We start from the raw sequence: 15,345 nt of genomic DNA, 5'->3' as shown, positions 1-15,345 counted from the left end.
ATGAAAGGGGGTCTTAATGAGCCTCATTTAATACCTCTGTCCATAGTCAGGCAAAATGTTTTTAAGTAATAGAGATGAATGATTATGGTTTAAGTCATTTAAAAATTTCAGAATAATCAATCATGTTCAGTACTGAAAGAGCCTGAAACTTGAGGTATGATTCTTTTGATAATGACATATGGTTTTCAAAAACATAGCAGAAACTGACATTCCAGAAAAACAAAATGAGTGATTCACACCCCAGCAAAATCTATTAGCACTTCCAGGATATTAAATGCTTCTGTGCCAAGTTAGTCATAGATTCTGGCCTAAATGCAGGAGGCACTACTGATATTCCTAGTTTTTCAATCTTATTGTTATCATTTTTGAATTCTTGTGAATCTGTGAAAATTTATTCACATATGAAGTATTTATAATTAAACAGCCGTATCTCATTCATTGATTCGTCATGGAATTGACATGGAGACTTAGCTTCTAGAACTAACTCCCAGTTAATACAAAAAGAAACTCTCTCTAAACTATCAATATCATTTGCCTTCTCAATTGTGGGATGATTGCCAGGAATAGGGTGCATTCTACCTGCAAATGTGTCTAGTCAGGCTTTTGGATGTCTTTATTAAATAATCTATACCTCTCCATTTAACACACATCTCTCAAGCATATGTACCAGGCCTGATGTTTGTTATGGATGAACAAGACAACAAAACATAATCTCTTTCCTCAAAGAACTCACTCAGGAAGACGTACAGAAAAGTACCCGTTACAACAGAGTCTGACAAGTGCTATGAAAGAAGTAAAAATGGGATGGAGAGGGAAAAGGGAGTTCAGGTTCTACCACTTTTAGCTAAATCACCTTCCCCAAAATGTACATACTTTGGATCTACTCATACATTTTAGTCTATAGGAAATCAAACATCTCTTCTACATGACAAGTTCTTAAATTTTGTTGTTCCTGTTGGTTATTTGTTTGTTTGTTTGTTTCTCTTCTGACCTAATTGGACACACCAATGCCACCATATCCTCCTAAATCTCATCAACTGCTTCTCAGACATAAAGAAGTCTGCATCTTATTTATTTTTTTAATATACTCTTTGCTTCAAAATCCTCCTTAAAATATAATTATCCAAAGTAAACACGATACTATGTTATGATATGAATAATATAATTCTATAAACATAGTTGAAGATATCATTACTTTTTTGGTAGTTAGGGTCATAATGCTACACTCAACCAATTTTTCTCTCCTCCTGTATTTTCTAAATGCAGCAAGGCCATGTAAATGCAGTAGGTTTTTATTTGTTTGCTTTAAAAAAAAATACCCTATCAGATTATGGTACATGTTTCAATCTGTTCAAAATTTTGAAGCTAAATTCTGATACCAAACATTTTAACTCTCTTATCAGATTGAGAGATTTGATTAGCATTGCTTCTATTTTCATCCAGGCAATAATAAAATTGCTAATCAATAGAAGGTCAAGAACAGGGCCTTCTGGAATTCTAGTGTAGCATAAAATAAATGTCTCCAGGGAAATACTTACTGACTGTCCACTGCCAAAGAACCTGCTCCCACTCGGAAAAAGATCTACTACAGGGGTCCCCAAGACTCCAGTCAAGAAGACAATATTCCTCAAAGTCAGAATCTACTTTACACACATTTCCACTTCCATCTTATTCCGTATTACATCTAGTCTCTCTTTGTTTGCTAATTTCTTTTAAATACATGTCTCTTTTACTTCTGCCCTGTTTATAGTGTGTAGTTCACCTGGCAGACCCTGCTCTGGTCACCTCTTCATCTTCTGAAGCTTTTCCTTCTTCTCTATGTACTAAAAATATGTCCATCAAATATTATCTTTCTTTGCCCTTCCATATTGACCTAGGGTTTCATGTTCTTATGACTGGTCCTCCTGTGTGTCCTGACCTTTCAGTCTCCTCATAGCCATTGGCCCCAAAATTACAAATGGAAAATGGAATGATTTTATTTAAGATGTATTGAGTGAATGATACGTGACAGGAGCCCTTTTAAGTCTCTTATAGATATTTTCATTTAATCTGCATAAAAAACCTATGAGGGGGTCCATGATAAGACCATTTCACAAAAAAAAGAAACAGAGACATGGGTAACTTGCCCAAGGTCATGCGGTTAGTAGGTGGACTGAGAGAATCAAAGGTGATCCTTTGATTGTCGTTCCTAAGATATGATTATTCCACTAGTTATAATTCTCCAGATTATTCTATCACTATCTCTCAATGATGTGTTAAGAATCAATAGTTTTTAGAATCAATACTTCACACACTCATGACTGGCTAAAATTAAAATGACTGACAAAATCAAACACTGGCAAGAATGTGGAGACTCAGGAACTCTCATGTGAGTGGAAATGTAATATAGCAATTCCCTTTCACTTTGGAAAAAGGGGTCTGATAAATAAATATATAATCATATTTTAATATATATATAAATTAAATTATATACCAGAATTTCATGCCTAGGTATTTAATCGAGAAAACTGAAAGACTATTTTTAAAAAGGTCTTTGATGAGAATACCCGTAGCAGCATTCTTCTTTGTAATAAAAAACTAAAACTGTCCAAGTATCTATTAATAGAAGAATCAGAAAATAAACTGTGATATATCCATGCAATGCAATACTACTCAGGAGTAAAAAGGAATGAGCTACTGATATATGCAAAAACAAGGGTGAATCTCCGAAACGTGATACTGAGTAAAAGAAGTCTTTCACAAAAGTTAATTGAGACCGAAGTAATGGCATTCTCCTATTTTCCCAAGAAAAAAGGAAATTACACTTCATACCATGGTTTGTTCTTCATAAATTCTTACTGGAACCTAGTATTTGCTTCATTCCTTTCTGTATACAATACTGAGGCAACCTAAATAATTGATGTCAAGGTCTCACGGGTCATTTACCTCTTTTTAAAAAAACGGAATTATCCCCGAGTCACGTATCTCATTTTCCTTGCTTTACAATGATTGCTGAACCTGGTTCTGGAAATTCTTTCTTTCTGTCCTCTGGTAATTGTTCTGACCTGGAGATGTTCTCATCTGGAGGTGCTGGAGCTGTGTGCTACCTCCCTACCTGCTCAGCTATGCTGTGATGTAAACAGCATCTTATCTTCCTCCAGCAGTTTCAGGGAGACAAATTCTCCTTGTGAACAGGACAAAAGCAAAACAGCAGTGAAGTTGTTCTGTTAACATTATGCCATCTGTTCCAAGGATTGGAACTCACTCTTCCTTGTTTCTCTTCCTGTTTTGAACCTAGCAAAATTGTGTTTTTTATTGTCCACAGCATATGCTGCAAGGCTCAGAATTTTTTCTGTTAGCCTTCCTGTTACAGTTTTGTGCAACTATTACATTTGTATTTAAGTTCAAGCACCTTCTCCTCTGCTTTGCTTCTTTTTTTGTTAAATTTATTTTCTTGAAGTATAGTTGATTTACAATGTTGTGTTAATTTCTGCTGTACAGCAAAGTGATTCAGTTATACATATATATGTATACATTTTTTTTCATATTCTTTTCCATGATGGTTTATAACAGGATATTGAATTAAGTTCTCTGTGCTATACAGTAGGACCTTGTTGTTTATCCACCCTATATATAATAGTTTACACCTGCTAATCCCAAATTCCCAGTCCCTCCCGCCCCCCTTTCCCCTTTCCCTTGGCAACCACAAATGTTGTTCTCTATCTCTGTGAGTCATTTCTGTTTTGTAGATAGTTCCTTTGTGTCATATTTTAGATTCTACATATAAGTGGTATCATATGGTATTTGTCCTTCTCTTTCTGACTTACTTCGCTTAGTATGATTATCTCTAGGTCCATCTATGTTGCTGCAGATGGCATTATTTCATTATTTTTTTATGGCTGAGTAGTATTCCATTGTGTATCTATACCACATCTTCTTTATCCAGTCATCTGTCAATGGACATTTAAGTTGTTTTCATATCTTGGCTGTTGTGAATAGTGCTTTTTTCTAAATGTACAATCACCAAAGAATCCTCCAAAGTCACAGAGTTTTCTTTATACACTATCTAATTTTCTTCTCTTGAGACTTTTTTCTTATGGTGGAATTCGTTACCATTTTTCTTTCTCTAAGGTTGTATATTTTTTCCCTAAAATTAAAAAAAAAAAAAGCAAAACAAAAAACTATGGTTGGGGACTTGAATGGCTATGTCCAGTCAGAATTGGGTTGAATTATGATTAACAGAGAAAGACTTCCATAAATATACCTCCCAGCTCTCCTCTCCTTTCAAACTAACAATGTGATATTTTCACTTTAAAGCAAGAAATTATTCTATTGGTTTATGATTTCTTGATGGTTTCTTCCTTTCTCTGACAATAAGTGAGGAATTTTTCATTGAGACTCAAGCATAGAGAGAATGGGTATATGGAGTGTACTCACAAAGTAAATGTATTTTAATATATATATATATATATTTTTTAAACATCTTTATTGAAGTATAATTGCCTTACAATAGTGTGTTAGCTTCTGCTTTTTAACAAAGTGAATCAGTTATACATATACAATATGTTCCCATTTCTCTTCCCTCTTGCATCTCCCTCCCTCCCACCCTCCCCATCCCACCCCTCTGGGTGGTCACAAAGCACCGAGTTGATCTCCCTGTGCTATGCGGCTGCTTCCCACTAGTTATCTATTTTCCATTTGGTAGTGTATATATGTCCATGACACTCTCTTACCCTGTCACATCTCACCCCACCCCCTCCCCATATCCTCAAGTCCATTCTCTAGTAGGTCTGTGTCTTTCTTCCCGTCTTGCCACTAGGTTCTTCATGGCCTTTTTTTTTTTTTTTTTTCCCCCTTAGATTCCGTATATATGTGTTAGCATACTGTATTTGTTTTTCTCTTTCTGACTTACTTCACTCTGTATGACAGACTCTAACTCCATCCACCTCATTACAAATACCTCCATTTCATTTCTTTTTATGGCTGAGTAACATTCCATTGTATATATGTGCCACATCTTCTTTATCCATTCATCTGTTGATGGACACTTAGGCTGCTTCCATGTCCTGGCTATTGTAAATAGAGCTGCAATGAACATTTTGGTACATGACTCTTTTTGACCTATGGTTTTCTCAGGGTATATGCCCAGTAGTGGGATTGCTGGGTCGTATGGTAGTTCTATTTGTAGTTTTTTAAGGAACCTCCATACTGTTCTCCATAGTGGCTGTATCAATTTACATTCCCACCAGCAGTGCAAGAGTGTTCCCTTTCCTCCACACCCTCTCCAGCATTTATTGTTTCTAGATTTTTTGATGATGGCCATTCTGACCGGTGTGAGATGATATCTCATTGTACTTTTGATTTGCATTTCTCTAATGATTAATGATGTTGAGCATTCTTTCATGTGTCTGTAGGCCATCTGTATATCTCCTTTGGAGAAATGTCTATTTAGATCTTCTGCCCATTTTTGGATTGGGTTGTTCGTTTTTTTGTTATTGAGCTGCGTGAGCTGCTTGTAAATCTTGGAGATTAATCCTTTGTCAGTTGCTTCATTTGCAAATATTTTCTCCCATTCTGAGGGTTGTCTTTTGGTCTTGTTTATGGTTTCCTTTGCTGTGCAAAAGCTTTTAAGTTTCATTAGGTCCCATTTGTTTATTTGTGTTCTTATTTCCATTTCTCTGGGAGCTGGGTCAAAAAGAATCTTGCTGTGATGTATGTCATAGAGTGTTCTGCCTATGTTTTCCTCTAAGAGTTTGATAGTGTCTGGCCTTACACTTAGGTCTTTAATCCATTTTGAGTTTATTTTTGTGCATGGTGTCAGGGAGTGTTCTAATTTCATACTTTTACATGTACCTGTCCAATTTTCCCAGCACCACTTATTGAAGAGGCTGTCTTTTCTCCACTGTATATGCTTGCCTCCTTTATCAAAGATAAGGTGACCATATGTGTGTGGGTTTATCTCTGGGCTTTCTATCCTGTTCCATTGATCTATATTTCTGTTTTTGTGCCAGTACCAAACTGTCTTGATTACTGAAGCTTTGTAATATAGTCTGAAGTCAGGGAGCCTGATTCCCCCAGCTCCATTTTTCGTTCTCAAGATTGCTTTGGCTATTCGGGGTCTTTTGTGTTTCCATACAAATTGTGAAATTTTTTGTTCTAGTTCTGTGAAAAATGCCAGTGGTAGTTTGATAGGGATTGCATTGAATCTGTAGATTGCTTTGGGTAGTAGAGTCATTTTCACAATGTTGATTCTTCCAATCCAGGAACATGGTATATCTCTCCATCTATTTGTATCCTCTTTAATTTCTTTCATCAGTGTCTTATAATTTTCTGCATACAGGTCTTTTGTCTCCTTAGGTAGGTTTATTCCTAGATATTTTATTCTTTTTGTTGCAATGGTAAATGGGAGTGTTTTCTTAATTTCACTTTCAGATTTTTCGTCATTAGTGTATAGGAATGCAAGAGATTTCTGTGCATTAATTTTGTATCCTGCTACTTTACCAAATTCATTGATTAGCTCTAGGAGTTTTCTGGTAGCATCTTTAGGATTCTCTATGTATAGTATCATGTCATCTGCAAATAGTGACAGCTTTACTTCTTCTTTTCCGATTTGGATTCCTTTTATTTCTTTGTCTTCTCTGATTGCTGTGGCTAACACTTCCAAAACTATGTTGAATAATAGTGGTGAGAGTGGGCAACCTTGTCTTGTTCCTGATCTTAGTGGAAATGGTTTCAGTTTTTCACCATTGAGGACAATGTTGGCTGTGGGTTTGTCATATATGGCCTTTATTATGTTGAGGAAAGTTCCCTCTATGCCTACTTTCTGCAGGGCTTTTATCATAAATGGGTGTTGAATTTTGTCGAAAGCTTTCTCTGCATCTATTGAGATGATCATATGGTTTTTCTCCTTCAATTTGTTAATATGGTGTATCACATTGATTGATTTGCGTATATTGAAGAATCCTTGCATTCCTGGGATAAACCCCACTTGATCATGGTGTATGATCCTTTTAATGTGCTGTTGGATTCTGTTTGCTAGTATTTTGTTGAGGATTTTTGCATCTATGTTCATCAGTGATATTGGCCTGTAGTTTTCTTTCTTTGTGACATCTTTGTCTGGTTTTGGTATCAGGGTGATGGTGGCCTCGTAGAATGAGTTTGGGAGTGTTCCTCCCTCTGCAATATTTTGGAAGAGTTTGAGAAGGATAGGTGTTAGCTCTTCTCTAAATGTTTGATAGAATTCGCCTGTGAAGCCATCTGGTCCTGGGCTTTTGTTTGTTGGAAGATTTTTAATCACAGTTTCAATTTCAGTGCTTGTGATTGGTCTGTTCATATTTTCTATTTCTTCCTGGTTCAGTCTCGGCAGTTTGTGCATTTCTAAGAATCTGTCCATTTCTTCCAGGTTGTCCATTTTATTGGCATATAGTTGCTTGTAGTAATCTCTCATGATCTTTTGTATTTCTGCAGTGTCAGTGGTTACTTCTCCTTTTTCATTTCTAATTCTATTGATCTGAGTCTTCTCCCTTTTTCTCTTGATGAGTCTGGCTAATGGTTTATCAATTTTGTTTATCTTCTCAAAGAACCAGCTTTTAGTTTCATTGATTTTTGCTATTGTTTCCTTCATTTCTTTTTCATTTATTTCTGACCTGATCTTTATAATTTCTTTCCTTCTGCTGGCTTTGGGGTTTTTTTGTTCTTCTTTCTCTAATTGCTTTAGGTGCAAGGTTAGGTTGTTTATTCGAGATGTTGCCTGGTTCTTGAGGTAGGCTTGTATTGCTATAAACTTCCCTCTTAGCACTGCTTTTGCTGCGTCCCATAGGTTTTGGGTCGTCGTGTCTCCATTGTCATTTGTTTCTAGGTATTTTTTGATTTCCCCTTTGATTTCTTCAGTAATCACTTCGTTATTAAGTAATGTATTGTGTAGCCTCCATGTGTTTGTATTTTTTACAGATCTTTTCCTGTAATTGATATCTAGTCTCATAGCGTTGTGGTCGGAAAAGATACTTGATACGATTTCAATTTTCTTAAATTTACCAAGGCTTGATTTGTGACCCAAGATATGATCTATCCTGGAGAATGTTCCATGAGCACTTGAGAAAAATGTGTATTCTGTTGTTTTTGGGTGGAATGTCCTATAAATATCAATTAAGTCCATCTTGTTTAATGTATCATTTAAAGCTTGTGTTTCCTTATTTATTTTCATTTTGGATGATCTGTCCATTGGTGAAAGTGGGGTGTTAAAGTCCCCTACTATGATTGTGTTGCTGTCAATTTCCCCTTTTATGGCTGTTAGTATTTGCCTTATGTATTGAGGTGCTCCTATGTTGGGTGCATAAATATTTACAATTGTTATACCTTCCTCTTGGATCGATCCCTTGATCATTATATAGTGTCCTTCTTTGTCTCTTGTAATAGTCTTTATTTTAAAGTCTATTTTGTCTGATATGAGAATTGCTACTCCAGCTTTCTTTTGATTTCCATTTGCATGGAATATCTTTTTCCATCCCCTCACTTTCAGTCTGTATGTGTCTCTAGGTCTGAAGTGGGTCTCTTGTAGACAGCATATATATGGGTCTTGTTTTTGTATCCATTCAGCCAGCCTGTGTCTTTTGGTGGGAGCATTTAATCCATTTACATTCAAGGTAATTATCGATATGTATGTTCCTATTCCCATTTTCTTAAATGTATTGGGTTTGTTATTGTAGGTGTTTTCCTTCTCTTGTGTTTCTTGCCTAGAGAATTTCCTTTAGCATTTGTTGTAAAGCTGGTTTGGTGGTGCTGAACTCTCTTAGCTTTTGCTTGTCTGTAAAGGTTTTAATTTCTCCATCGAATCTGAATGAGATCCTTGCTGGGTAGAGTAATCTTGGTTGTAGGTTTTTCTCCTTCATGACTTTAAGTATATCCTGCCACTCCCTTCTGGCTTGCAGAGTTTCTGCTGAGAGATCAGATGTTAACCTTATGGGGATTCCCTTGTGTGTTATTTGTTTTTTTTCCCTTGCTGCCTTTAATATGTTTTCCTTATATTTAATTTTTGACAGTTTGATTAATATGTGTCTTGGCGTGTTCCTCCTTGGGTTTATCCTGTATGGGACTCTCTGTGCTTCCAGGACTTGATTAACTATTTCCTTTCCCATATTAGGGAAGTTTTCAACTATAATCTCTTCAAAAATTTTCTCAGTCCCTTTCTTTTTCTCTTCTTCTTCTGGTACCCCTATAATTCGAATGTTGGCACGTTTAATGTTGTCCCAGAGGTCCCTGAGACTGTCCTCAGTTCTTTTCATTCTTTTTTCTTTATCCTGCTCTGTAGTAGTTATTTCCACCATTTTATCTTCCAGGTCACTTATCCTTTCTTCTGCCTCAGTTATTCTACTATTGATCCCATCTAGAGTATTTTTGATTTCATTTATTGTGTTTTTCATCATTGCTTGGTTCCTCTTTAGTTCTTCTACATCCTTGTTAAATGTTTCTTGCATTTTGTCTATTCTATTTCCAAGATTTTGGATCATCCTTACTATCATTATTCTGAATTCTTTTTCAGGTAGACTACCTATTTCCTCTTCATTTGTTAAGTCCAGTGTGTTTTGAGCCTGCTCCTTCATCTGCTGTGTGTTTTTCTGTCGTCTCATTGTGCCTATCTTACTGTGTTTGGGGTCTCCTTTTCACAGGCTGCAGGTTCGTAGTTCCCGTTGTTTTTGGTATCTGTCCCCAGTGGCTAAGGTTGGTTCAGTGGGTTGTGTAGGCTTCCTGGTGGAGGGAACTAGTGCCTGAGTTCTGGTGGATGAGGCTAGATCTTGTCTTTCTGGTGGGCACGTCCACGTCTGGTGGTGTATTTTGTGGTGTCTGTGGCCTTATTATGATTTTAGGCAGCCTCTCTGCCAATGGATGGGGTTGTGTTCCTGTCTAGCTAGTTGTTTGGCATAGGATGTCCAGCACTGTAGCTTGCTGGTCGTTGGGTGAAGCTGGGTCTTGATGTTGAGATGGAGATCTCTGGGAGATTTTTGCCGTTTGGTATTACGTGGAGCTGGGAGGTCTCTTGTGGACCAGTGTTCTGAAGTTGGCTCTCCCACCTCAGAGGCACGGCCCTGATGCCTGGCTGGAGCACCAAGAGCCTTTCGTCCACACGGCTCAGAGTAAAAGGGAGAAAAAATAGAAAGAAAGAAAGAAAGAGGCTATAATATAGTGAAGTAAAATAAAGCTATTGTAAAGCAAAGCTATACAGACAAAATCTCACCCAGAAGCATATACATATACACTCACAAAAAAAGGAAAAGGGGAAAAATTAATATCTCCTGCTCCCAGAGTCCACCTCCTGAATTTGGGATGATTCGTTGTCTATTCAGGTATTCAACAGATGCAGGCACATCAAGGTGTTTGTGGAGCTTTAATCCGCTGCTCCTGAGGCTGCTGGGAGAGATTTCCCCTTCTCTTCCCTGTTCGCACAGCTCCCGGGGTTCAGCTTTGGATTTGGACCCGCCTCTGCGTGTAGGTCGCCTGAGGGCGTCTGTTCCCCGCCCAGACAGGACGGGGTTAAAGGAGCAGCTGCTTCGGGGGCTCTGGCTCACCCAGGCCGCGGGGAGGGAGCGGTACGGAGGAGGCGGGGCGAGCCTGCGGTGGCCGAGGCCGGCGTGACGTTGCACCGGCCCGAGGCGCGCAGTGCGTTCTCCCGGGGATGTTGTCCCCGGATCCCGGGACCCTGGCAGTGGCGGGCTGCACAGGCTACCGGGAGGGGCGGTGTGGAGAGTGACCTGTGCTCACACACAGGCTTTTTGGAGGCGGCAGCAGCAGCCCCAGCGTCTCATGCCCCTCTCTGGGGTCCGCGCTGATAACCGCGGCTCGCGCCCTTCTCTGGAGTTCGTTTAGGCGGCGCTCTGAATCCCCTCTCCTTGCGCGCAGCGAAACAAAGAGGCAAGAAAAAGTCTCTTGCCTCTTCGGCAGCTGCAGACCTTTTCCCGGTCTCCCTCCCGGCTAGCTGTGGTGCGCTAACCCCTTCAGGCTGTGTTCACGCCGCCAGCCCCAGTCCTCTCCCTGCGATCCGACCGAAGCCCGAGCCTCAGCTCCCAGCCCCGCCCGCCCCGGCGGGGGAGCAGACAAGCCTCTCGGGCTGGTGAGCGCCGCTTGGCGCCGAGCCTCTGTGCGGGAATCTCTCCGTTTTTCCCTCTGCGCCCCTGTTGCTGTGGGAACCGCGCTGATAGCCGCGGCTCGCGCCCTTCTCTGGAGTTCGTTTAGGCGGCGCTCTGAATCCCCTCTCCTTGCCCGCCGCGAAACAAAGAGGCAAGAAAAAGTCTCTTGCCTCTTCGGCAGCTGCAGACTTTTTCCCCGGACTCCCTCCTGGCTAGCTGTGGTGCGCTAACCCCTTCAGGCTGTGTTCACGCCGCCAGCCCCAGTCCTCTCCCTGCGATCTGAACCGAAGCCCGAGCCTCAGCTCCCAGCCCCGCCCGCCCCGGCAGGTGAGCAGACAAGCCTCTCGGGCTGGTGAGTGCTGGTCGGCACCGCTCCTCCGTGCGGGAGTCTCTCCGCTTTGCCCTCCGCACCCCTGTGGCTGCGCTCTCCTCCGAGGCTCTGAAGCTTCCCCCCTCCGCCCCCCGCAGTCTCCGCCCGCGAAGGGGCTTCCTAGTGCGTGGAAACCTTTCCTCCTTCACGGCTCCCTCCCACTGGTGCAGGTGCCGTCCCTATTCTTTTGTTTCTGTTATTTCTTTTTTCTTTTGCCCTACCCCAGTACGGGGGGAGTTTCTTGCCTTTTTGGAGGTCGGACGTTTTCTGCCAGCGTTCAGTGGGTGTTCTGTAGGAGCAGTTCCACGTGTAGATGTATTTCTACTGTATCTGTGGGAAGGAAGGTGATCTCCGCGTCTTACTCTTCCGCCATCTTCTCCAATCCCCTAATATATTTTTAAACCAAAAAATTGTATAGTGATGTTAACTCCTGCTTTTTCAACTTAAGGTCATAATTGTTCAAAATACCCTGTAATAGAGCCATGGCGTTATTGTCAATGATGTGATATGCACCACATTATTTTCAGAGTTAAATATTAACATTGTAGGTAATGTTCAAAATTATATAAAACAAAAAGTTATAAAATGAACTGATAGGTAGTACAGGGCAAGGGAAGATAAGATTCTTCCCACTCATGCCAAACAGAGAAAGCTGAGATCTTGTGGGCAGGTTTTGAACTTTCACCTGCCAGTGAATTGGTGACATGGTTTAGAACAGGTAATTTCATTTAAGTTTGCGTGAAAGAAGTCCTCCACAGTTACATATTCAGTTACAGGTCTCCCAAATACAGCTTCAGACCCTTCTTGTAGCTAACTTACAGTACAGTCGGCCCTCTGTATCTGCAGATACATGCAATAAGGAAAAAGAAGTCCATATTGTAGATTGGAAGGATGAAACATCTAATACAAACACTTCTCAAATTTCCATTATTTTGAGTGACACCATTTGTATCATGAATATAATGCAGTGACCTCTCTCCAGCCTTCTCCCACCTTCAGCAGTAAACTGAGACTTTGGGAGGAGAAACTGCACATGTAGCCAAACTCCTTTTCCTCTAATTGCTCAAGGGAGCCTGTGGGTATGGCAAGGAACACACTCTAGGGTCTTTCCTTTAAGCTGTGTGTTTGCAAAGACAGGTCTTCCTGTAGTGGGAACCTTGGTGATCCAGTTCTACCAGTAATTTGGAAAAAAATTCTATGTACTTTTGGGAATTCACTATTAGGAAGCCCACTTGCCTCCCAATAAAGGAAATTGTCACCATTGGCACTTTTTTAGTAATGAACATGACTGTTTCTCCGTGCACCTTATATTTCAGTCATATTTATGAATTGGTTCAGAATTTAAGTGTAGAAAATGATCATTAATAGATTCTCCTTCAATCTCCATAATATTTTTCATTCATTTTCCATAAATACTGCAGTAAGGATATATTCCCTTTTGTAATTTGTTGTATGTTCTTATGTCATGTCTGGATAATATTGTTCTTGCCATTTTGGTCTTAAAAGTTTGGGGGGGAGCCTCCTTTCTGACCATTTAATATGCCAGCATGCCAAAGCATGCCACTCTAAAATGTTACATCTTGATCGTTCCTGTGTGAAACACAGAATATTTTAGATTTCTAATCATGTGAAAGTCAGGAGAAAGAAAGTGGAAGTTAATTCTTTTTTTGAATTTTTCTGTTTGTTTCTGAATGAAACTGAGTCAATGTTATTTAATTTATTCCACAGATGATATCTATATTAAAAAATGTACACCAAGTAAAGTCAAAATAAAAGGTTGAGTGACTACATGCAAACTGACTTAGCACTGAGAATGCCTCAAAACAAATGGACAGGACTTCCACTACCACCCATGAAAGATTACATGGGATACATTCTTCACTGTAAACATCAAGAAACATGGACAAAATTCATGAAAAAATGTTTTCTGACATTGAAATAAAGATGATACATGGCTGTAAACTCTGAGAGAAGGGAAAATTAAAATTAATAAGCTACCACTACATGTTTATTGGAATGACTAAGATCCAAAACCCAATGTTTTAACTTGCTTAGGCTACCATAACAAAGAACCACAGACTAAGGTGCTTAAACAACAGAAATTTATTTTCTTACAGTCCTGGAGGCTAAAGTCCAAAGTTTCATACAAAGATAAACATAATCTTATCATACAATTTAATAATCATGCTTCTTTTTGGTATTTACCTAAAGAAAATAAAAATTATATCCACACAAAAGTCTGTACACAAATCTTTACAACAGTTTTATTCATAGTTGTGATAATGTGTAAGCACCAAATGTTCTGTAGTAGCTGAATAAACTGTGGTACATCCAGACAATGGAATATTATTCAACACTATGAAGAAATGAGCTATCAGGCCATGAAAAAATATGGATAAAACATAAATGCACATTACTATGTGAAAAAAGCCATTCTTAAAAGGCTTTATGATTCTAACGATATGCCATTTTAGAAAAGGCAAAACTGTAGAAAATAAAAGATCAGTGGTTGACAGTGGTTGGCAGGAAAGAGAAGAATGAATAGGTGTGGCACAGGGAATTTTTAGGGCAATGAAACTATTCTGCATGAAAATGTAATGTCAAATACATGACATTATGCATTTGTCAAAAGCCCATAGAACTATAGACGCAAAGAATAAATCATACCGTAAACTGGTTGAACTTCTATTTTAATAATAATATATCAAAAAAAAATAATATATCAGTACTGGTTCATAGATTGTATCAAATGTATCACACAAACACAAAATTGCAGTGAAGAACCTAGAAGGGTGGAGGAAAATTTTCTTCCTCCCCAACACCTTACTTGTGGATATGGTTACACTGCTTTAATACATTTGTCAAAATTCACCAAATTGCCCTCTTAAAATTAGTGAATTCTATTGTATGAAATCTTATATAATTATAAATATAAATATAATTTATAAATATAAATATAATTATAAATATAAATAAAATTTATATTTATAGTTTATAAATAAATTTATATTTATAGTTATAAATATAATTTAAACTATATAGACAAAAAAGAAAAAGATAAAAGCTTTAGAATATAGTTCTGCTTCTTAATTAGCTGTGTTTTAAAATTATCTTCTCTTATCCTCATGTATTTCATCTATAAAATGATAATAAAACTGCCTCTTCTATCTGCTCCATCTAAAAATATCTTGCCTTAATTTTCAGATAATGTAAATCATGGAAGCATGAATGTGCTTTATAAGCTATAGAATACCCTTTTAAACATCTTTTCATCATTGTGTAATATGTGTTTAATGGGTAATCGAATATTTGGGGCTATGTTTGTGCTTGTGGGAAAAGATTAATATGTGGCAATCATTTATTTTCCACTTTTTCTGACATTTATAAAACTGCTTTCCATATTTCAACCATAAGCATTCTCTTCAAATAATTTCCTCTCTAAACTAGCTTGCCATCATTTCCTTTCCAAATGATTTGAATAAAACCCTTGTTTTGAAAAGCCATCCCATTCCTGATTTCGGTAGCTTAGACAGGAGTAATGCTGCTTTTTTCCATAGTCACTCACAGATAATTCCCTGTTTCCTTTCTATCAATGAGCATAGGTTGAGCCCCAGTTGACAGCACTGTTCTAGGTTCAGGGGATACAAAGGAGAATAAAATGATTTTGGACACACATCTTTTCCCCGATTGCTTTTACTACATTCCCCTTACTTTCATATTCCATTGCCAAATCTTTGTTTAAGCTTTTGCTATTTTGCCATTTCCTCTTAACAGTTGCCCATCTCAACAATTTCCCCAAAGGTCACCTCACACGTATACCTAAAGCACCTTTCAGATTATTTCTTTCTGTATTCAATAACTGTCAAATAACCTCCC

This window comes from Balaenoptera acutorostrata, chromosome 18 (assembly GCF_949987535.1).
Source record: "Balaenoptera acutorostrata chromosome 18, mBalAcu1.1, whole genome shotgun sequence".
Classification (NCBI taxonomy): domain Eukaryota; kingdom Metazoa; phylum Chordata; class Mammalia; order Artiodactyla; family Balaenopteridae; genus Balaenoptera; species Balaenoptera acutorostrata.
Note: the sequence above shows the minus strand (reverse complement) of the source record.